Source organism: Pistacia vera, unplaced genomic scaffold (genome assembly GCF_008641045.1).
Source record: "Pistacia vera cultivar Batoury unplaced genomic scaffold, PisVer_v2 Contig399, whole genome shotgun sequence".
NCBI lineage: Eukaryota > Viridiplantae > Streptophyta > Magnoliopsida > Sapindales > Anacardiaceae > Pistacia > Pistacia vera.
The window spans coordinates 204,484-230,777 of NW_022196222.1; the positions used below are offsets into that span (position 1 = coordinate 204,484).

General features: G+C 34.8%; 1 pseudogene; it reads left to right on the plus strand.

Annotated features, from left to right (window-relative positions):
- Positions 1 to 3,952: 3,952 nt before the first annotated feature.
- LOC116141432 lies at positions 3,953 to 25,922 on the plus strand (annotated as a pseudogene).
- The last annotated feature ends 372 nt before the right edge of the window (positions 25,923 to 26,294 follow it).

The window sequence follows — 26,294 nt, forward strand, 5'->3', positions numbered from 1 at the left end:
TAGTTGCATTACATGAGTTATGATGTTATTTACATCATGAGATGATTTATACTCATGTTAGATGATTTTAGATGTTATGTCATGACATGTGATGTGTGTGTACTATGTTTACATACTTATTTGTATGTGTACACATTGATGTTTATATAGCCATGGGATAAAATGATGAAAAGCATATGAATTAGTAATAAAAGGGGAAGTATCCCTAGATGTAAAAGATAAGTGATGTGTTAACAGATATGTTTAAATAAAGATCAAATAGCACATTTAGAATGAAACGGATCATTCCTTACTAAGCGATTAGCGCTCACCCTTTTATTGTTGATTTCTTTACAGGTAGACTAGAAGCGAGGAATGCTAGAGACAGCGGGGCTACACGTGAAAGGAGATGATTTATTGTCATCTTGATGTTTTTATCTTGATGTAAATAATGTAAATGATAAATATTTGTGAAACACCTTTTGGAATAGTCCACCTATAAATATGTTTCGAATGTGTATTTTATGGATAAATTCTTAAAGTTTTGAAATTATATGTTTGGATCCTGCGTGACATTTTATATGCGTGTATTGGATATTACTATTATTATCCTTACACAGATATTTTTTCTAAATACAACTCGTTTTCCAGACATGTATCCTCGAGATTCTCATTGAGAGATATTCAGAGGATACCTGACTGGAAGGGGGTTTTAAAACAAGTGTCACATTGTTAGTTATACATATTTAAATGTTAACTCAAGTATTAATCTTAGTAAAAAAAAAAAAAATGTCATTTTGAGTTTCTAAATTAACAAAACACGCCAATTACTTTCTAAAAATGACACGTTATTTCTTTACACAGTGGAAAAAGAGTCCTGGAACTTTGGTGAACCATACTACAAGTGCATTCATTGTGGATCAGTCATGTGGTAAGAAGAGCGAACTGTTAAGAACCAAGAGCCAGCCATCCCTTTGTTTTCATTATGTTGTATGGATGGCAAAGTTCAGTTGCCGTTATTGAAAGAACCACTAGAACTATTAAAAGGTTTATTAGATGTGTCCAGTGGTAACAAAGGGATTAGTTTCAAGAGTAAAATAAGAATATACAATTCATTGTTCTCATTTACATCAATAGGAGGGCATGTTGACAATGAGGTTAACAAAGGGGGTGGTCCATACGTTTTCAAACTCTGCGGACAGAATTACCACCAAATAGGATTGTTACTTCCACTTGAAGGAAGGAAACCTCAGTTTGCGTAGTTTTATATTTATGAACAGAGTATGAAACAAATCATAGATTAAATTCTGTATGAGGTAGTACAACTAATGATACTGTTGACAGGGAATTAGTACAGGAATTGCAATTGATGTTTGATGCGAACAATGAATTGGTTAAAAGTTTTTGTTCTGTCAAGAACCATATCCATTGGAATGATATTAGAGATGTGCATTTGTAGTTAAAAATGAAAAGGGAAAAGGATGGAAGACAATACAATTTGCCAACTGCATCTGAAATTGCAGGTTTAATTGTTGGTGATATTGGAATTTTAGAAACTAGAAAAGATGTGATTGTTCATCATTCGAAAAGTGTTTTCAAAGAATTTCTTACTTGCATCCAAGCTTTATGGCATTAAGTTATCCAATATTATTTCCTGACAAAAAGTCTTCAAAAAGAAACAGGCTAAGCATGAGAGAATATTATGCATTTCGATTGTAGTATAGATTATGTGAAGGGCATACTCTATTGAAATCAGGTAGATTATTGCAGCAATCTATTGTGGATGCATATATGGCTGCTGAAGAGGAAAGATTTCGTTGGATTAGAAACAATCAGAAAAAATTGAGGAGTGATTTGTACAGTGGGTTGATGGATGCCATTTTAAAGGATGATGTTAATGCACAACATCTAGGGAAATCTACGTTGCTCCCTTCATCTCACACTGGTAGTCCCCGATATTGTGTTCAGAATTATCAAGATGCAATGGCAATCTGCAAATGTTATGGATACCTAGATATTTTTCTGACGTTCACCTATAATCCCAAGTGGCCGAAGATACAATATCTACAGAATTGTATTAGACAATGTGATCAAGAAAGTAGAATAATTGCAATTTGCAGAGTTTTTGAGATCAAATTGCTTGAGCTAATCCGAGATTAAAAAAGGTGAATAATTTGGTGAAACAGTGGCAAGTAAGTATTCCAACAAATAATATTTCTACTTTTTTTAACAAATTGTAGTTCGTTGATAATTTATGACATGAAATTATGTTCTACCAAGTATTGTTGAACACGTTATAATTGTTTCTGTCAGTTATCTACACTATCGAGTTCCAAAAGAGATGCCTCCCACATGCTCATATATTGGTTTTTCTACATTCCCAATATATGAATCCGTTGGCATCCAAAATAGATGAAATAGTTTCTACCAAAATTCCAAATAAGGAAACTGATGGTGTTGCCTTTGCAGCTATGGAGAATCACATGATCCACGGTCCATGCTGTGATGTTAACAAGAATTCACCATGAATGGAAAGAGGAAGATGTAAAAAACATTTTCTGAAGAAATTTGTCAATGAAACATCTATGAATGACAACAAATACCCAATGTATAGAAGACGGAATAATGGAGCATTTGTTGAGAAAAAGGGTATAAAACTGGATAACCGTTTTGTTGTTTCTTATAATAAGAATCTTTTGGTTAAGTTTGATGCTTGCATAAATATTGAGATATGTAATCAACATAGATCAATCAAGTATCTATTCAAGTATGTCAACAAAGGGCCAGACAGAATGAGAGTTTCTATGGAAATTCAAAACAATGGTCAATAGAACAATCAATGGGAGATTTTATAGGACAAAGATGAAGTAAAGGCATATCTGGACTGTAGGTATTTACAAAAATACATCAAATATCATGTTTTTATAATGTTTGTTGATATTTGTTATAAATACGATATTAAGTAATTCAATCAAAAAAATTATAGATATATCTCTTCTATGGAAGCTTGTTGGAGGATATTTAAGTTTGACATCTATTACAGAGAACCAATTGTTGAAAGATGGCCATTCCATTTAGAGAACAAACAAACAGTTATTTTCGATCCAAGTAATTGTTTGGTTCAACTTTTGGAAAGCAAGGTTGTTACGCAAACAAAATTGACTGAATGGATGAAGTGTAATCAATGATACCATTATGCAAGATCATTGACTTATCCTGATTTTCCGAGTGAATGGGTTAGGAAGGATACAGAAAGACAATGGTCCCCAGGACAAAAATCAAGGTGTATTGGCAGGGTGTATTTTGAATTTCTAAGTAGTGGTGAGAAATATTATTTTCGAATGCTTCTAAACTTAGTAAGAGGAGCAACATCATTTGAAGATATTTGAACTGTCAACGGAGAAATATTCCCTATATTCAAAGATGCATGTTATGCATCAGGGTTGCTCGATGATGATAAAGAGTGGAATGATTGCTTGGATGAAGCATCAACGTGGGCTACCGGAAGATAGTTAAGACAGCTCTTTGTAACTATTCTTGTATATAATGAAGTGGTAAGTCCAAGAGACTTGTGGAGAGAAAATGCAGAACGCCTATATAAAGACATTCCCTACATTCTTAAATAGAAAATGCAGATGATAGAATTGAGATGCACTAACATATTCACAATCATGCATTGTTCGAGATTGATGAGTTCATGAAAAAGGGAGGAAAATCCTTGGTTGATTTCCCTGGAATGCCAATTCCAGGCTGTTTCGTTTTTTAGAATTCATAGAATAGATTAATTTCTGAAGAACTAGATTATGATATCGACAACATGAAAACAGTGCATAGTGATTTATACAAGGGTCTCAACAATGGCCAAAGACGTGTATATGATTCGATCCTTGATTCTGTCAACAATTAAAGTGGAACACCATTTTTTGTTTACGGACATGGTGGAACAGGCAAAACCTTCCTATGGTAAAAAATCATGGCCAAATTAAGATCCGAGGGTAAAATTGTAGTTGCCATAGCTACATTAGGAATTGCTACATTGCTTCTAACCGGTGGAAGAACAACACATTCACGTTTTCGAATTCCTTTAGATATCACTGAGGAGAGTACATGTGATATCAAAAAAGGGACACAATTGGCAAAACTACTTGCGCAAACAGCTTTGATCATTTGGGATGAAGCACCCATGGCAAACAAGTATTGCTTTAAAGCTTTTGACAAAACTCTGAAAGATATTTTATCTGAAAACTATCAATCAAACGTAGATAGAAAATTTGGAGGCCTCACCGTTGCCTTGGGAGGTGATTTGTAACGGCCCACAACCGCTACTGCTGCTGGGTCCGGCCATGGAGTTCACACAGCTCCCTACGTGGCAGGATATCTCCCCCCCCCCCCCCCCCCCTTTCTTAAGGGATTTCTTTTGCCTTCCCCACCACTCGAACCCAAGACCAAGGGGTTATAGTCAATTGGGAAGCATGGTGAGTACCATCAGGCTATCACAACCCAATCTAACTGTGGGCCCGACTGGGGATCACAAAGCACCCACTCTTGTGACCATTTTACTCAGTACTGTCCCCCCCCCCCCCCCCCTTAAGGGATTTCTTTCGCCTGCCCCATGGCTTGAAACCATGCCCAAGGGGCTATAAGCTAGCCTGATGGTACTCATGGTGCTTCCTATTTGCCTATAGTCCCTTGGGCATGGGTTCGAGCCATGGGGGAGGCGAAATAAATCCCTTAAGGGGGGAACAATACTGAGTAGAGTGTTCACAATAGTGGGCATGCTCTGTGATCTGGCCCAGCTGGGCCCACAGTTAGATTGGGTCGTGACATGATTTCAGACAAATTCTACCAGTAATACCAAAAGGAAAGCTGTTTTTGTCATCTACCCTTTGGAAACATGTAACAGTGTTGACACTTACAAAGAACATGAGGTTGAAGACAAACTTGGTGAACCCAACAGAATTGGATAACTTGAAGGCTTTTGATGAATGGCTACTTAGTATCAGGGAAGGAAGGGATGTTGCAGAAGATGAAAGTTACATCCAAATACCTAAAGACTTGAGAATCGATCAACATACCAGTCACGAAGAAACAATTATGAATGTTGTTTTTCCAGATTTAGTTGCTCAGACAAATAATATTTATTATATGAGAGAGGGAGAGCAATATTGACACCCAAAAATGAGACAGTACATAGATTGAATGACTATATCACCCAGAGCCTGCCAACATATGGAAAGACGTATTTAAGCTTGGATAGCACTTGCAAAGTAGCAGGTATCTCAAACAATGATGACATTATCTATCCCACCGAATTTCTTATTTCTCTTATGTGTTCTAGCATGCCCAAACATGAATTGCATATGAAAATTGGCACTCCAATTATGTTGTTGCAATCAATCTAATGGTCTTTGCAATGGAACCAAATTGATCGTAACCCATTTAGAAAAGTGGTCCATACAAGCAACGATTATCATCGGGTCAAACATTAGAGATATTGTCACAATTCCCAGAATAATAATGTCAAATGTAGATATGAAGTGGCCTTTCAGGTTGAAGAGCAGATAGTTACCTGTGACAGTTAGCTTATGTATGACAATAAACAAAAGCCAGAGTCAATCACTCAAAATTGTAGAATTGTATATGAACCATCAAGTCTTTACACATGGTCAATTGTACATGGCACTATCAAGAGTAACTTCGAGACAAGGTATCAGGATTCTACTAGCCCTACAAGACGATGAATCGGTGGAGACATTGACAAATATTGTTTTCAAAGAAGTCTTTAACTATAAGGATTAATATGTTCTATATTATATGAATCATTGTTTATAATAGAACAGATTGATCCATTGTATATAATATAAGACATTGATTTGAGAGATTGATGTGAAAAATTAAACATATTTATATGAATATGAAAAGGTCACATTAAATGTTTAAATAAATGCAGTAATATAATTTACTTGATACAAAGACATTTATATGTTTTATATTATTATTGTTAGATACGATGAACACTACATTGAATGTATTATCTGTTATAAATACATATTTTTTACACACATAAATTATCGCGTGACAGGCGTCATCAAGATATTTAACATTAATATTACAATTAAACAGTTTAAATATTTATAGAATTACATAAACTGGAGATTTTGTTTCACATACACAAAAATTACCATCAGCTGAATACATCCACGTCCATGATAATAATACGATTATAAACACTTGTGAGCCAAATTTTGACAAAATATTGTGAAAATGTTTAACAAACGGTTTAAATATTTACAGAAGTGTTATTAAGTGGACCAGAGAAAGGTACAACAACATTGCAATCAATATAATCAAAATTAGACGACATCTCCTCAATTTTCAACACAATTGTCTCTAAAAAACTAGAATCTTCATTTGGGAATCTGTGCTTAAATGTAACGCCCACATCAAGGTACGTAGCTTTATTCATGCCCTAATACCCTTAGTTGAATTTTGTTAAAGTTATCTTGAACAAGTGTGAAGAATATTCTTTAAAATGTTATTACGGCTAAAATTGTCATTTCACTCATATTTAGATGAAAGAGTGGGAAGTGAAAAGAAATAGAATAACATGGAGAAGATAATAAAAATGAGGGCATTCTTGTAAATGACTAAGGGACATAGATGGAATTTTTAGAAAGTGCAAGGGTAAAATAGTAATATAAATATAAATATATATAATATATATACTATATATAGATATATAATATAATATATATAATATATGGAAATAAGGTTCAAGAGGAGAAACCCTAGCCACTCTACCCCTCCATTCATGCCATTTCTCTACCCAAATTCTCTCAAATTTCTTCACTAAATTTCCAAGGAAATTCATAGGATTTTGGCTAGATTTTGATAGATTTTCAATCCTAAAGCATCCTAAGGTAAGATTCTAGCAAAAGGAGTGTGATTAAACTTTAAACTTTTAAATTTTTATGGTTTCTATATGATCTAGGTCCAAGAGGAAGAGATTTTCAGCAAAATGGAAGTGATCTCACATGTTCAAGGTAAGTAAACCTAATTTGAACCTTAATTTGAGCGAGACTTGTGTTGAATGAATTTTTGCATGTTTGTATGTGATGGTATGAGAGAATTATGGGCTGTTTTTGATGTTTATCGATGTATAAATTCTAGCCATGAGAAGTAGTGTATGGTCATGTGATGATTTGGTGAAGTTGTGGAAGATTTTGTGATGAATTTGTTGGAGTATAGAGAAGTGAGAAATTCGGCCAGGTTTGATACTAAATTTAGTGAGTTTTTGGCTCACAATTTGGTTGAATTAGAGAGTTATGGAAGTGTAGCCAACATGGTAGTTGCATGTGCATATGAAGTGTTTGATGAAAATCCAAAGAGAAATTGCATGCATGAGTTGGCTAAAGCCTAATGAAGAAAGGGTTAGAGGAAGGCAAGAATTGAAGTTTGATTGTCTATTATTGATCTTTTAACATGTTTTCACAGGGGAGAATGGTTAGGAAAGGTTAGTGAGTAAGTGGAGGTAAATAGGTATAGAAAAGCCTTAAAGTAGGCATGTTACCAAGGTTGCCCTGTCAAATTCGTGACCTTTTGAGTGATTTTTGGGCATCTTACCTATCGAACTGGGTTGAGACCTAAATATAAAAGTTGTAGCCCTTTCTCTAAGATTTAAAATGAGACCAAGATCATAGCAATCTGATTTGTGAAACTTGAGATATGCCTTTTTGAATATGACATGTGCAATATGACTACCTCAAGAATGCTTCCAATTTATTAGTTTATTTTTAGTCTAATAATCTATGATTGATTTCAAGTATGGGAATATTGTTGGTAGAGAATACTAGTTCCCTAATGATATCTTTATATGCCATAATGCATTCTCACATTCTCACATTCACATTTAGAAAGAATAGCAAAGAATGAGCATATTTCCATGCACATACACATATATGAGAACATAAAAGAATAAAGAGAAAGAAAGAAAAGAAATAAATTGTAGAATCATCCGCTAAAGAATATAATTAAAGAAGTTCAAATCTGAAATTTATTTAAAGAAATGTAAAAAGAGAAGAGAAGAGAAGGTTGTTACGATGGGGAACCCGTAAGTGACCGAGAAGAAGAATAGCCCACATGCACGCCACCTTTAGTGAGCGGTCTTAGAATAAGAAAGAACAATTTGTACAGTCCATTAGAAGTGCATGTGGATGAGGACTGTACCCAGCAGAGCATACCTAAATGCACGCCACCTTAATTAAGCGGCCTCATAATAAGAAAGAAGAATTTGTACAGTCCGTTAGAAGTGCATATAGATGAGGACTGTACCCACTCACACGACCAGGGTTCCGAATCCATGCCTCAACCGAGTTCGATCGGCAAAGAAAGAATAGAAAAGAAAAGAAAAGAATAGAATAGAAAAGCAAGAAAGAAGAGAAAAGAAAGAAGAGAAATAGAAAAGCAAGAAAAATAGAAAAGAAAGAAGAGAAACAGAAAAGAAAGAATAGAAACAGAAAAGAAAGAAGAGAAATAGAAAAGAAGGAATAGAAACATAAAAGAAAGAAGAGAAATAGAAAAGAAAGAATAGAAACAGAAAAGAAAGAATAGAAACAGAAAAGAAAGAATAGAAACAGAAAAGAAAGAATAGAAACATAAAAGAAAGAAGAGAAACATAAAAGAAAGAATAGAAACAGAAAAGAAAGAAGAGAAACAGAAAAAGAAAGAAATGCAGAAAAAGAAAGAAAATAGAAAAACAAAAAAGAAAATGCAATGCGTTGAAAAGGTTTATGCATTTGTGCATATGCATCATGCCATTTCTACTATCTTGAGTTAGTTTCCCTATTTGTGCTTATATATCACTAAGTGAGAAACTAGAATCTTAGAAAGGGCAGAGAAGAATTGAGAAGTTTGTGTAAGGAAAGAAAATCCAGGATCTGAGTAACGGAGAAAGAATAGAAGTATTGTGGGTTTACTTACTGACAATTAGTGCTCACTCTATTGATTTCACTGTTTTTCAAGTAATAGATGAGATGCGGTCGGGAGGAATGTCAAGTAGCAGACAAGAATGGCACCACTAGCTGAGATTACTTTGCACTTATTTTTGTTATCTTGTACTTAATGTAGAGATTTGTATATAAAGTCAAATTTAATTTGGGCCTACTATTACGTTCGTATATGCATATATATTTTCTATAACATGTTAGTGAGTTTTACTTATATTTTTCCAAAGAACATACTAGCTAGAAGGAATATTACATTAAATTCTTTGACATAAGCTCTTCTGGTGGCCAAAAACATTTATGACACCAAATCATAGGCCTCTTCTTCATCTTTCTCAGCTTGTGCAATTAAAGATTTAATGTTATTATTTTCTTCAGACAATTCATAACTTTTCTTTTTAAAGACTTCCTTTTGCTACCGCTCATTTGCAAAAGACTCTTCAACATTTCTAAATGATTCTTGACAGTGTTTCAATTCAGTTTTGGCCTTTTCAAATGCATCCTTTGATGTTTTCCACTGTTCTTTCAATCTGGAAACCTCAGCAATTGCATCTTCATTTTGTTTTGTCAAATCTGTGACCACATCTTCTGAAACAAGCTAATGTTCTCTGATTTCTAAGAAACCTTCATAAGCCTATTTCAAAAACAATGAAACCACCTTAACATTATGATGCCATAAGTATATATTCACATGATACAGTGAAAAAACATTACCTCTTTCCTTAGACTAAAAGTTTTGCTGTCTAGATCTTCTTTACAAAGATTTTTCCATTTACATTTAGAATTTGTATTTGGACCCCGTTGCTAACAAGTTTTCTGCCGTTTCACCACTTGAGGTAATGGAATTTCTTCTGACTGATTATCTTTTTCTTCAGTCAGTTTAACATGGCAGGAACCAGGATCAGGTTTCACAGGATTGGAGACTGATTGCAGGTAAAATAAAAGTCTGTATAGGCGTTAACGATTCGGACTTAGAATCACTACTTGATCATGCTTTATATAGTACTTTAGAATCAAGTCTTCGAATAAATTTCATCAAGTTTTTTGGAGCCATTACTACAATAAAAACAAATGACAATATTACAATATATACTAAACACAACAAGATAATATACCACTCGCATTTCATAACATGGATTCATAAAACAATGACAGTATTACAATATATACTAAATACAATGAGATAATAAACAAAATCATAATGAGGAAAACATCAACTTTAGCAATAGATTTACTGACGAGATAATCTACAACATGACTACCAGGACAATAGATAAACAACCCAAGCAGAACAAACAAAATCATAACGAGAAAAACACCAACTTCAGCAGTAGATTTACTAACAAGATAATCTGCAATATGACTACCATAACAGCAGAACAAACAAAATCGTAATAAAAAACACACAAATTTCAGCAGTAAAAAGATCGACATAATAATCTACAACACAACTACTAAAGAAACAAATAAACAAGGCAAATACAATAAATTATCAGCACAACTATCTAAGAACAGCTTCTTATAACAATAATAACAAATCTCAGAGCTATGTAAGAATAACATGCATTTTAATCAAAGTTAAAATCAATGACAAATTAATTAGACCAATGGAAAATAAAAAACGACATTGTCACTGTAACTAAAGAAAATGTACTTACTTATCTCAGTTTTAGTCAACGATAAAAGACGGATGTAGAAAATGTGACAAACAAACTGGGACAAATGCTCTTAATGTTGAAACTGATAGAGAAAACCCTGAATCCCAAAATTTACTTCAAGTAATTAAATATCAACAACATTTTAAACAACAACGTTTTTCAGTACTTACGAATTTTACAAAGCCAAAACAACAGCGCACTATAAAACTTTAATATTACCACTTGAGCCGAGCAATAAGTGCCACTTAATATAAAACTATAAAAGAAGGAAAATGAAATATTCCTTCAAAATCTCACTATCAAATACTTAATCTCACAATACTAATGAATTTGACACTAACGTTTAAAGAACCAATAGACTTTCAAATTCAATAACAATTCCTTACATAAAATAACATGAATCAGAAACAGTATTTCCAATTCAAGGTGGAAAAAATGTAAATAGAGAAATATAATAAATTAAAAATAGAGAAATCCTTGTAATTTAATTCTAAGAATGTAAATGACAGATAAAACACTTGATTGTGTATTGATCAACTTAAAGCAACAGGAAGTGAAATTTGACCATATGTACAAAATCATGCAAACAGATGATGTTTTTCTAATGGGAGTTGATCGTCACGCAAGTATTACAATGTTGACGAACTAAGAAAAAAGTGTTGGGAGGATGACAACCTAAAACCCAACAGACCAATTCTATATATGCCTATTCAAGAACATATTATGTAGATATTATATACAAGCAAAACAACATGTGAAGAAGAAGTACATACATTGTAGTTTCTAACCAATAAATTACAGTCTCTACACTATTCTAATCAAAGAGAAAGAGACTTTGTCTCATCCATTTTCCATAGGCCTTCCTCATACTTGTACCACCTCAGAAATTCTTCATCACTTCGGCTACACTGGCAGATGATGCACGAGGGTTCAGTACATGTTAAGAATTCACGTAATCGAGCAGCGTTCTGCAAGATAATTTTATCTAACTTCTTAATAATTTTTTCGGGCAACGATAGAGGAAACAGTGGACCTTCTATAAGAAGACATTGTGACATGTTGAGGATTTTCAGGTTTGGTACATCATCCAGTATAAGCAATAGGGCATCCTTAAATATCATTGAATATCTCAAGCTCAAAACCTTCAAATTTGGAAGCAATCTGGCTATCATAGAAGCAAAGAGAAAATCAAAAGACCCATGACCTTTAGTTCACTAAAGTTCTTGCAATTTAAGGCTATTTCCTCTATAAGATAAGGGGATTTGCTATATTAGGCATTGTCAGAGATTGAAGACATCTCTATGTACGAATGGACTTACAGATTATGCCCTTTTTTATTCTGTTCCAAGCTGGCATAACAAGGCGCCTCAGCTGCGGGCATCTGCAGACAACAATATTATTAGAGTAGATGCCTTAGAGCCAATTAATTATTGTAAAATTGACTCTATAATAAATGTTTATTTATCAATAAAAAGCATATTCTTCTATATCATGTATGTAATGATATATGTCCTTAGGATGGTAGAACTATGACAAGGGTATCAAGTGTTTCAAATCTTGATAGTGAGAAACCTATGATCACATATGATGGCCATTCTAGAAACATCCATAGCCCTAATATTATTGTGACCAAGGACGCAGATAATACGGTAAGACTATCATAGTATTGAATGACCATGTTGAAAGGCAATGATTGATCTCACTTGTCAAGGTTATTTGTCAACAACCTGGTGCAACGCATGGGTGCTTGCTAGAGGCAAGTTCACTAGACAGACCCACCAGAGGTTTCCATATGGATGGTAACCCTAGTGTCTATGGATTTAGATCCTCTAATAGATGGTGGTGCATGTGATCCTTAGACTTGAGACCACCGGAGCGCCTTGTGCACCAATTGGTGTAGTTTGACACTAGCCCAATGTAGTTCTATTCAGAGCTATCAATACGATAGTGACTGGCTACATTGAGAAGTGTATCAAGACTATGGTGGATCGACAAAGGATTCATCACTCCTGGGTACGAGAGAAGTTATCTCACTAGGTAATTCAGTAAATGGCAATGACACTAAATCTGTGGCCATAGTGGGATTGAGTTGATGCTCAATCCAATTTAATATTCCTGTCATTGGTCCAGTAACTGAATACAAACATGTCTAGGATATCTGAGGTTGACACTATTTATGTACCTTAGTCCCGATGAGATAACAGTTGATGAAAGAATTTGATTGCACGGTAACCATACCATTGACAGGTTGCGGTTTCAGTGAATCCGAATCTATCGGGTGGCCATGATGTCTTGCTAGGGGCCAATCTTAGTTTGTGTGTAGTGAGACGATTAATTGGTGTTAATCATGATACTACACACTATTGATATGATGAGGAGCCTACGGGTCACACACTTAGAAGATAATTTAAGAATCAATTTATGAGAAGTGTATTTTCGTCTTTTAGGACGAATGGGTATTTTGGCAATCTCACAATGCAATTAAATTTGCTGAGGCTGTTGCCTGTATTTAATTTTAATATTAAAATTAAATTAGTGAGATTATATTTAAATATATCTATTTATATATTTAAATGAATTATTATTATTAATTAAATGTTAATATAGTAAAACCTCTATATAGTGATACTCTATATAAGAGTAAACTCTACATAGTCATAAAAAGTTCTAGTCCCCATTTGGGATAGTTATAAATAAGAATAAACTTTACATTGTAATAAGTTATAATTTTTCTAATTCCCGTCTTAAGGAAGGTTGCATCCACATAATAATAATTATCTGTATATTACCAAAAAATATATGTCATGTTACATTAAAGGTTTAAGATGAAATAAAATATTTATCTAAAGTTGTTTGGGACAATGATTTATATTTTAGAGTTGTTACCACATCTTTTACATTGCTAGTATGTAATAACTTGCTAGCATAGACACCTTCTTGTTGAAGCTAAAATATTTTTAGCTTCTTAAGCATGTTTAGAGCTTTATGACATGAAACTTTTTGTATTTCTGTACTATCATCCTTAGGATTATTTCCTTTATCTTCTTGTCTAATTGTAGCAATGATTTCTTTTTCAGTTAAAGCATACACGATTTGTTTCTCATTTGGATGATCGAGGAAGACATTAATATCCATTCGATTAGTGTAGTGAAATTGTTGAATCTGATCACTCAATTTTGCAATGACTCTTTTATTTTTCTCGTCCACTTCATTTGTAACTTGCAATTCATCGAAATCGGGGGTCCTAATTTTGCAATACTTAAAACCATTGGCAATTGTCTGTGGCTTCACATCAATTCACCATGCATCAACTGCATTTATAGTTCCATCAATGACACTTATCTTTGCTGGTTCCACGACACGGTCTTTTATCCATTTCAAAAGTAGGCAATTGAAGCGCTGAATTGAAATCCTAATACTACTAAAATATGAATTGAAATCCTAGTATTGTATTACTAAAACGTGAATTAAAAAATAAGAAATCAAAACTACAATTTTTGTAACTACACCTCCATTAAGTATAACCTCCTTATAGTAATAAAATTAGTTGGTCCCACCATAATGACTATAGAGAGGTTTTACTGTATATTATTATATATATTAATTGATTTTAATTATAATAATAATTAATTAATTAAAGTACCATAAAGGGTATGTTTGGTTGCAAGGGTGAACTAGGGTTGGAGCCCATGGCTATTCCTAAGTGGAATAGGGTTTTAATTGTTACACTATATAAGTGCAACTTAAAAATTAAAACATATAGGAAAGATTTATTCATTAATTAAAACCCTAGCCACCCTATCTCTCTCTCTCTCAAGAAGAAAACTTTTCTTGTTCTTCTATCTTTATTCTTGAAGCCCTTGATTGTTCTAGCAAAATAATCAAGGGTTCTGCAGATTATCTTCGTGTGGACTTATGTGAGTGTGATCCTACTTTGGATCGATTGGCGAAAAATCATGTGAACAGTAACTGTGAATAGTATTCCTGTCTGAAATCAGAGATATTCGAACGAGCCTCCAAACATACGTAAGTATTCTATTATACAGATTTTTGTCTATAAACATGTAAACGGTATAATCTATACTCGGATCTAGGCAAAGAAAGGTAATTAATTTACCGATTGAATTTTTGTTTTCTGCTGCATATGGTAGATCAATTACTTACAAATATATGGTAGATTACTTCCCAGTTCACTGTGAAAAAAAAAAAATTAAAGATGATGATCACTGGTACCAAAGACAATTGAGAAGATTCGATCAATAAACAGCGAGAATAAAAAAAAAATAACCTTTCAGCAAGGTTTTAAACAAAAACATAAAAAACGTTACCTTTCAGCAATATAAATAAATTGTTCATCCCTTACATACAAATTGAAGTGAAAAATCAAGATTCATGAATACCCATGCTAGTTGTTCGCCATGAATACCCATGCGGATTGTTCGTCGTGTGGCACATTTTGGAAGATCTAGGATTGCCCAATTTTGACACATTGGAGAGTCAAATTGCTTTATCTTGACACGTTGGATGGTATTTATTGCGTCATTTATAATTAATAATTGATAACAATAATAATACAGGTGCATTGCATTGGCATTCCAAATATGTGAATTAATAACAAGTATACAGGTGTATTGGATTGGTATTATGGCGTGCTGTCGTAGGCACCCAGAATTAAAACCTAAAAACACATGTAGTAGTGTGAGTCAGGGTCATTCCCACGGAGAGTGTCTAGCCATATTTTATGTTATGTGAACAAGGCTGAGGGGGGTTTTAGTAAAACAGAAATAATCTCAGGAAAAACAAAAGCAATTCAAATCTAAATTAATCAAAATAACGAAACTTGGTCTCTGTCAACATCCACCGTCGGAATCTTACAACTGATCATTAATGCAAAAGTAAATCAATTCTTACTTTGAATATTCACCGTTGGAACTATTTTCCTATCTCTCCTTAATTGTAATTAATTAGGAAACAAGCGATCTTAATTAATCTTACCACTAAACAACCCTAGACAAGCGCTAAAGATTTAATCTAGTGGCAGCCTTAAGAATTAGAGAAATCGATGAAGCTAAACAACACAAACTCAAGCGGTTGTATTTAATTTAGTCGAGTGTTCTTCTTAAGATTACTAATTCCTGACACAGCAAATTATTAACCCTAATTGCTTCACAAGTTAGAGGAATCAAACAATTACGGATTTGATATCTAACTACCAGTAGATTGCAACAATTAAAAACTAGTAGGCTTCTATTAATTAAATGCAACAATCATAAATTAGGCACAGAAGAACATCCAATACTCAAACACAAAAATTGAACACAAAAAAAACTAGATTAGATCTCACGGTTTATTGATTTCAAGGCCTTCGTTTCCTTGACAAGTTAAAAATTAGCCACTCATGGCCATCCGAATATTCCAAGGACAAACGAAAATCCCAAAAAGAGAGAGAGAGGCGTGTGTGATATCTGTTGTAATCCCTAATCTGATCTTCTCTCCAATATCCAATTCGAATTTGAATTCTACTAAATCTAAATCTCCTAAAAATATTATAAAATCCCAAAATAACCTTATCATCCTAATCTGAGTAGTTGAAAATAAAATAAAGTCTTAATACAAAATAGGAAAATGGTGTGTCCAGCTGTAATTTTCGTGCAAAGGCCTTCAAATCCCAATAAAAATCTGCCTATTTGAATTGCCTGACAAGGTAGAATGTTCCGAACGTCCAGTGCAGATGCGTCAACTTCAAGCTCGATTACAACCTTGATGCAGTGAGTATCTCTCCAAACTCAAAACATGAAAGTGTAGATCTCTTTCTTAGAGTTCACAGCATTTTGAATCATCTCAATCGGAGCTTGGATGAGAGCGTATGCCCAGATTATGAAACAACATCGAGACTGTCCTAATTCACTTAATTATTCCGTTTTGCAATTAACGCTCCATTTTCATCCAAATAAAATAGATAATAATGAGTATATTTAGGCAGCAAATAAGTCGAAAAGACTAGACATTAAGGGGGTTAAATGACATTTTGCATTCTCATCATATTACTTATTGCATTGTATTGACATTGGAAAACTCTCTTCATATTGAATTCGTATTTAATTGCGTTGGTATTCGGAAGGTCTAAATAAGGGGTTATAAAAGAGGGACATGTTCAGTTGTAGATCATCGCAATTGTTGATTGGTGTCAACAATACATCTGGTATTTTGTTAATTGTTAGATTGAGTGATTGTTTTCATTCGATCAATTTTTTGAATGATTAATTGTATTTCTTTTGAACAATCGTCTGTTACAAATTACATATGCAAATCTCTAAACGAACAACAAACGTAAAAGACTCTTACATAGAAGAAACATTGTAATATCCCACTGGGTACGTATTTAAGAGTTGTTGTATTAGTAAAAGTTTATTGTTTCAACTTAAATGAGTTTGTATGTTGAATTGTTGCCTTGAATTGGTTGAGTTTTGGTAAGTTGGAAATCCAATCTTCGCCGGGGCGAAGAAGAAGGTTCGCCGCGGCGAGGAGGGAGAGTTGATTACAGGTAGGTTCTGCCCTATTTCGCCGAGGCGACGAAAAATTCTTCGCCGCGGCGAAGAGCCTAAAAAAAGATTCTTGAGTTTTCTAGAGAATTCTTCTTTTGGGACACATGACCATTCTACCCCTAATTAGTAGGAAAAGTGGGGAGTAAAATGAAAGGAAATTTAGTAGAGATTGTGTTTGTATGGGGGTGTAGTTGTAAAGGATCAAAGGATAGATGGAATTTTCAAGAAGGACAAGGGCAAAATGGGAAATGAGCTTTAATATGAACTAAAAAGAGTAAAGTGTAGAGAAAGCCCTTACTCATCTTCATTCCACCGCCTCTTCCATTGCCCATATTCTTCAATTTCTCCACCCAATTTTCCAAGAGTTCTAAGGGATGTAGAGGGGTTTTGAGTAGAGATTTCATTAAAGCTTCCTAAGGTAAGAATTCATGCTTTAGATGTGAATTTTTTTATATATAGTGAAGCTTATGGGTTGTTTCTGTCCTTGTGGTTGTTTTGAGTTGTAGAGAAGAGACAAGCCCACAAATGAAGGAAAAGTGCTAAAGAAGCCATCTTTGCACAAGGTAAGTAAATCCAACCAAGTTGAGTTATGACTAAGCTTTGAGTAGAGACTTATTTTAATTATGTATGTACATGGTAACCTACTGAAAATTGAGATGAGATGTGTGCTTAGTCTTAGTAGTTGGGATTGATTAAATATGAGAAGTGTTGTTGATATGTGTATTGAGAATGGAGTTGAGAGAAGTTTGAGAGATGTTGTGTAATCCTTTTTGGGAGTGCTTTTCTTGACAGGGATTATGAGTAATTGAGGGAGTTTTTCCCCAATTTGGATGACTAGAAAAATGAAGTTTAGTAGTAATTTTCGTAGGGTGTATATGCACATGAGATGTTGAGGAAATGCCTAAGTGAAATCTGCCCTGTCACTGCCGAACTTTCGGAGTAATTTTTGAGTATCTACGGTTCGAACTGGGCTGAGACCAAAACTGAGAAGTTGTAGCCCTGTTTCTAAGCTTTGAAACGAGACCAGAACCGTAGTAATCCGAGGTGTATAGCATAAGTTATGGCCGTTTTAGTGTGACTGGTGCAGAATGACGTTTTGAGGAATTTTGTAATTGGCATTTCATTAGGGCATTAGGGAGCATGAGATAGCTCTACACCTTTGTTTATGCACTTAAGCAGTAAGATGTAGCTTGGATATAGTATAGAATATGAGTATAAGCTACTCTCTTAAGAGAAAGAGAATAGAGTAGGTTGTGCGATGGGGAACCCGTGAGTATGGGTAGAGTATTCCCGCATGTACGCGCATTGAGAGAGCGGCATGAGTATCAGATAGAGAAGTGGTGTAGCCCGTGAGAGTGATGTGGATGAGGGTATACCCGAGTACCCGAGAGAGAGAGATTATTCACTCACATGGCCAAGGGTTCCGAATCCATGCATAACCGAGTCCGATCGGCTAGAATGAGTAGAGATCAAGAGTGGGAGTGAGTCCCGGCCGTGCCCCCAGTAAGATGGGGTCGTGATTTATGAAGAGTTAAAAGGAAAGATTCTAAGGGAAAGAGAAAGACAAAAGAGAGAAGTACCCAAAGAGAAATTGAATGAGGAGTTGTAAGGAAAGAATTAGAGAGAGAGTTACGGGGCTAGCATGAGTAGAGGATTTACTTACTGAGCATTGTTTTAGTGCTCACCCGTTGTTTCCTATGTTTTGCAGGACCTAGGTGAGGACACTGTCGGATGGACGTCGGCGTTCGAGAAGGAGTGGTTACACTGTCCCTTCTGTTTTTGATGACTTTTGTATATGTCATATATTTTGTGTAAAAATGCATATGTTTGTAAAGAGTATGTATATATGTTTAATAAAAGAAAAATTTGGGCCCAATTTCTTTATCTTATTTATATGTATTTCCTTATAATCTTTTGAGTAGTAGTGGCTATTACAAACATCTTCAAACAACGATACAAACTAAAGCATTAACAACAACAGGTCTTTCCATTTTGAAGATCCTTGCAGAAGCAAATAATAACCATGCTTCGCTACTATTTGGAACACATTGTTTCTTGTGGAAAATGAAGAAATAGAGGATTACAACTACTCATTGCAACTTGCAAACAAGATGACTAGCAAGCAATGTATCAAACTGTCGTTGCTCTAATCACTATGCACGACAATAGAGGTATAAAAATTATATGACCTATTAATTCTGCATGTTTTCTTTAAGTATAAACAACATTTTAAATGACAATGTTTTTCATCATTTAGGAGTTTTAGAAAGCCAAAACGACATCGTATAGTAAAACTTTAATATTACCACTTCAATTGAACAATGTCACTATAACTTATCATCAAAGTATAAAAGAAGCGAGACTCAAAGATTCCTTCAAAATCTCACTATCAAATACTAAACCTGACAATGGAAATGAATTTCACAATAACAATTACAAAATAAATAACATGAATTGAAATATATAAAATACTCAATTGCGTATTAGTTTGAAACTACTTCATTTTGAAATAATGTTAACGAATAACGAAAGATAAATTTGAAACAACAGAAAGTAAAATTTTAGCATGTGCACATAATTATGCAAACAGATAATACTTTTCCCATGGGAGAAGATCATGATGCAAGTATTACAATGTTGATCACCTAAAACGAAAGCCTTAAGAGGATGACAACCTAAAACACAACAGACCAATTCTATATATGCTTATTCAACAACATATTATCTATATATTACATACAAGCAAAACAAAATATTAAAATTATAGTCTCTACAGCGACCTAATCAAAGAGCAAGAGACCTTGCCTCATCCATTTTCCATAGACCTTCCTCACACTTGTACCACCTCATAAAGCTTTCATCACTTCGAGTACGTTGGCACATGATGCATGAGTGCTCAATACATGTTAAGAACTCATGTAATCGAGTAGCCTTTTCCAAGATAATTTTATCTGGCTTCTTAATAATTTTTTCAGGCACCACTGGAGAAAGAAGTGGACCTTCTATAAGAAGACTATGCGATATTTTGAGGACTTCTAGATTTGGTAGGTCATCCAATATAAGCAACAGGGCATCCTTTACTATTGCTGAGCATCTCAAGCTCAAAACCTTCAAATTTGGAAGAAATTTGACTATCATAGAAGCAAAGAGAATGTCAAAAGGACCCATGATCTTGAGTTCATTGAAGTTCTTGCAATTTACGACTATTTCCTCTATAAGATAAGGTGGATTTACTATACTAGACATTGTCAGGGATTCGAGAGAACTCCATGTACCATCCGTCGACATTGGTCACATTCTTGAACCATCCGGAAGGCATCCTTGAATAAGGTTGGCCAATAAAATCCAGATTGAAGGACCTTGGCCGCTGTCCTACTTCCTCCAAAATGACCACCCACTTCTCTCTCACGGCAATGCCGTAGAATACTCTCCATCTCCTCTTCCGGTACACACGTACATATCATCTGATCAGCATAGTGTTTGTACAGAAATGGTTCTTCCTAGAAATAATACTTCAAGTCAGAGAAAAACTTCCTCTTCTACTGAAAGGTCATTCCATTTGGGAGCACTCTCGATGACAAGTAGTTTGCAAAATACCACAAGCCTTCTTCCACTCTCATCAATTTCTCATTCGAGAAGGTTTCTTTGATTTGGGATTCCTCTTCACTTCCTTGACTTGATCGTTCAATCCTTGACAAATGATCTGCCACCACATTTTCTGACCCCTTTTTATCTCGGATTTCCAACTCAAACTTTCCTAAAATAAAACTGTGTGTTTTGGAGAAAACAAAATTTCGCAGACTTCACTGTGGCGAAGAAAGAATTTCGCCGCAGCGATGAACTAAAGTAAATCTTGTGCCTAGCTTCTTTCGCCACGGCAAAGAATAAACTTCGCTGTGACGAACCTTCCTGGAGTATTTTGAATTTACAGAATTGCCCTCCGCTTGCTTCCTTGTTTGAATCTTCAATCATCGATGCTTTCCCATGGGAACAAACTTCATAGTGCTTCAACTCTGCTTCAGAACTTTCCCAAATTCTGAGATTCGCTTACTTCTAGGTCTAGAAACTCCAATCCACTCATTATTCCCTCAAAATGCACGTTTCGGCCTGAAACATAAAATATATAGAATTAAGTAGCAATTCAGGCATAAACAAACCAAGAAGTATCTAAAATCCGGCCAAAAAGCCTAAATAAAATAGTATAATCCTCGGATTATCACTCTTTAATGCTCTTATGAGTATGTATGCATGTGGCTCATGCTTATTATTCTTTCTAGATTCACATGTTTGGATGCAGTAATGCAACATGGAATGTGAACATGTCATTCTCTACCATCTACCAACTTATATGAAGATATCAAATAATCATAATCATGTATTCACTTCACTTTGACATTTCATCAAACAATTTATATGCACACATCAACTCTAGTTTGGTTACATTTCTACCTCTCTTCTAAGCCACCAAAATTTGGAATAAAACACACCAAGATTAACGTCAAACCTATCGAGGATTCACACTCCATAAATTCTACTCCAATTCTTCCATAATTCATCCAAACTCTCATCAAACATCAAGTACACAAACACTACTTCTCATGGATAAATTCTGACCATCATCCAATATCCATTCCATCAACAATTCTTCATATATAAGTATATACATGCATAAAAGAAATTCTCTACAATTCATCCAAACTCTCTTTCTCTTTGTTCTTTAATGTTCTCATACATGTTTATGTGCATGGAAATATGTTCATTCTTTGCTATTCTTTCTAAATGAAAATGTGACAATGCATTATGGCATATAAAGATATCATTAGGGAACTAGTATTCTCTACCAACAGCATTCTCATACTTGAAATCAATCATAGATTATTAGACTAAAAATAACTAATAAATTGGAGGTACTTTTGAGGTAGTCATTCTGAGCAGGTCATATTCAGGAAGGCATATCTCGAGCTATACACATCGGATTGCTATGATCTTGGTCTCATTTTAAAGCTTAGAGAAAGGGCTACAACGTTTATGTTTAGGTCCCAACCCAGTTCGATGGGTAAGGGGCTCAAAAATCACTCAGAATGTTATTGATATGACGGGGCAACCATGGTAACATGTTTTCTCTTAGGATTTTCATCAAACAATTCATATGCACATGCTACTACCATGTTGGCTACACTTCCACAACTCTCTAATTCAACCAAATTGTGAGCCAAAAACTCACTAAATTGGGTATCAAACCTGGCCGAATTTCTCACTTCTCTACACTCCAAAAATCTCAACACAAAATCTTCCACAACTTCACCAAATCATCACATAACCATACACTACTTCTCATGGATAGAATTTATACATCAATAAACATAAAAAACAGCCCATAATTCTCTCATACCATCACATACAAACATGCAAAAAAATTCATTCAACAAAGTCTTGCTCAAATTAAGGTTCAAATTAGGTTTACTTACCTTGAATTTGAGCAACTCCAACACTATACTCTCTCTTTGGTAGAATTCCCTCCTTCTCAAACCCTAAGCATATATAACCATAAGAATTCAAAACTTTAAAATTTAATCTCACTTCTTGGCGCAAGAATCTTACCTTTGGATGCTTAGGATTGAAAATCTATCAAAAGTTAGCCAAAATCCTATGAATTTCCTTGGAAATTTAATGAAGAAATTTGAGAGAATTTGGGTAGAGAATGGCTTGAATGGAGGATAGAGTGGCTAGGGTTTCTCTTCTTTAACTCTTAATATCATAAAATTATATATATTTATATTCCCATTTTACCCTTGCACTTTCTATGAAATTCTATCTTTGCCCTTTAGTCAATTACAATAATGCCCTCATCTCCATTGCATTCTCCATGAAATTCTACTACTTTTCACTCCTCACACTTTCATCTAATTATGAGTGAAAATACCATTTTACCCTTAACAATGTTTTTAAAGAATTTCCTTCACACTTGTTCACGATAACTTTAACAAGATTCAACTAAGGGTATTAGGGTATAAATAAAGCTGCGTACCTTAATGTGGGCATTACAGTGTGTCACGTCAATTTTTCTAACTTTAAAAAAATTACAAAATATTTTGAAGATTATTTTTTTAAATACAAACTTGGGAGTCTGGCCAGTTAAATTTCCTTCCCCAATATCATCATATCTTTCCCTGAACAAAAATCTTCCTTCAAACAACAGCTACTCTATCTATAAACCAACAAGCTCAAATCCACTGAAACCTTCCACATACTCTCTCTTCAATGGCACAAAATCTACCTCTGCCTCTTCTCCTCCCAAACCCACGGCCCATAAAGCCTTTCTTTCTTAACCAAAACCAACACAATCCTCAATCCACAATGCCTTTTTCACGATAACAACAAACGACTTCACCACCTCCCTCTTTCACTCCTCTTCTGCAAGACTTCTTTCACCAAGAAAACCCTCGCACACTTCTTCACTACCCTTTAACTTCACATCTTCCATACCTAGAAACAGAACCCGAATTGGGAAGTCATGTGACGTTAACCATGGGAAACCCAGGTCAAACCACCACCTCTCTAGTAAAGGTCAGCGACTTCTCCAATCTTTAATTGATGAATTGTTTGATGTGAAAGATATTGGCAGTGTTTCGTTACAGTTATTTGAGTCTTATTGGGAAAACCCAGATGTAAAGATTGATGCTTTGAGTTTTGATATGTTGGGTATTGTTAAGGGTTTAGGGTTTTACAAGAAATGTGACTTGGCGTTGAGTGTGTTTGAGTGGTTTAGGAGTCATAAAGATTGTGAGTTTATCTTGAATGGTCGTGTTATAGTTGTAATTATTAGAATGTTAGGGAACAAAAGGTAAAGTTTCGGCTGTGGCTTCGTTGTTGAATAGTTTGCATAAAGATGGGATTGATATTGATGTTTATGCTTATACTTCATTGATAAGTGCTTATGCTAGCAATGGGAGGTATAGGGAGGCTGTGATGGTGTTCAAGAAGATGGAGGAGGAGGGGTGTAAACCTACTTTAATAACTTACAATGTGATTTTGAATGTGTATGGGAAAATGGGTATGCCCTAGAATAAGATTGTGACTCTAGTAGAGTGAATGAAGAATGTCGGAGTTGCCCCAGATTCATATACTATAATATGCTTATAAGTTGTTGTCGGTGGGGTTCTTTGCATGAAGAAGCAGCTTGGGTTTTTGAGGAATTGAAATTAGCGGGTTTTAGTCCAGATAAGGTTACTTAGAATGCCTTGTTTGATGTTTATGGGAAGTCTAGGCGAGCGAAAGAAGCCATGGAGGTATTAAGGGAGATGGAGTTTAATGGTTGTTCACCTAGTATTGTGACTTACACTTCATTGATATCAGCTTATGCCAGAGTTGGTTTGATGGAAGAGGCGATGGAGCTTAAAAACCAGATGGTGGAAATAGGGATTAAGGCTGATGTTTTTACTTACACCACCCTCTTATCTGGGTTTGAGAAAGCTGGGAAGGATGAGTCTGCAATGAGGGTTTCTGAGGAGATGAGAAGTGCAAGGTGCAAGCCAGATATTTTTACTTTTAATGCTTTGATTAAGATGCATGGAAACAGGGGAAAGTTTGTGGAGATGATGAAGGTTTTTGATGAGATCAAGACAAGCAATTCTAACCTGGACATTGTTACATGGAACACACTTCTGGCAGTATTTGGGCTGAATGGGATGAACTCGGAAATGTCACGTGTGTTCAAGGAGATGAAGAGGGCAGGTTCATTATTGAAAGGGACACTTTCAACACCCTAATTGGTGCATACAGTCATTCTGGTTCTTTTGATCAAGCCATGGCTATTTATAAGAGAATGCTGGAAGATGGGGTTACACCGGATCTTTCCACCTACAATACTGTTTTGGCAGCATTGGCTCGGGGAGGGATCTGGGAACAGTTTGACAAAATACATGCTGAAATGAAGGATGGTCGGTGTAAACCCAATGAGCTGACATACTGTTCTTTGCTTCATGCTTATGCCAATGGCAAGGAGATTGAATGGATGCCTACTCTTGCAGAGAAGATATTCTCTAGTCTGATTGAACTTCATGTTGGGCCCTTGCAGACCTTTGTTTTTTTTAATAGTAAACATGACCTCCTTATAGAAATAGAGCGTGCCTTCTTTGAGTTGAAGAAAAAAGGATTTTCCCTTAACATAACCACTTTAAATGCCATGATTTCCATTTATGGCAGGAGGCAGATGGTACCAAAACAAATGAGATCTTGAACTTCATGAATGAAAGTGGGTTCACTCCTAGCTTGACAACTTACAATAGCTTGATGTATATGTGCAGCCGTTTTGAAAATTTTGAGAAGTTCGAAGATATGTTAAGGGAAATTTTGGAGAAAGGATTGAAACCTATATAATATCATATAATACTGTCATTTATGCCTATTGTAGAAATGGTAGGATGAAAAAGGCTTTAAGGATACTTTCGGAAATGAGAGATTTTGTCCTTGTTCCAAATGTAATCACCTACAATACCTTCGTTTCAAGTTATGCAGTTGATTCATCATTTGTGGAGGCTATTGATATGGTTCGATACATGATCAACCAAGGATGTAAACCAAACCAGGACACATACATCTCCATTGTAGATGGCTATTGTAAACTCAATCGTCGAGATAAGGCAATCATGTTTGTTAATAATCTTTCGAAGCTTGATCCACACATATCTAAGAAGGAAAAATGCAGGTTATCAGACTGTATAGCAAAGAAGTTATAGACATTCCTCTTCTCCAAAGGGATTGGCAGTTTAGTTTGTGTGCTTTTTCAGTGTCAGCCACTTGTGCATCTGGTATTTTGTTTCTCATCTTGTGCCTAATTTGTATATTGTGTTGGACTAGGGATGAGCAGGAATGTAATTATTTGTACTCGATTATTCCTGGAACCATATTTTTGGTCTCTATATATGGCCAATCAAGGACCTTGTATAGACGAGATAAAAGATGAACAGGAGGGAGGAATATGAATTAACTTCACATTATGGACAATCAACCTATGTGCCAATGAAATATAATTTGATATGATACCTTCTGTTGACCTGTATTTCTATGCAAATTTTGTGATAAAATTATCACAAAATAATTGTATTGAT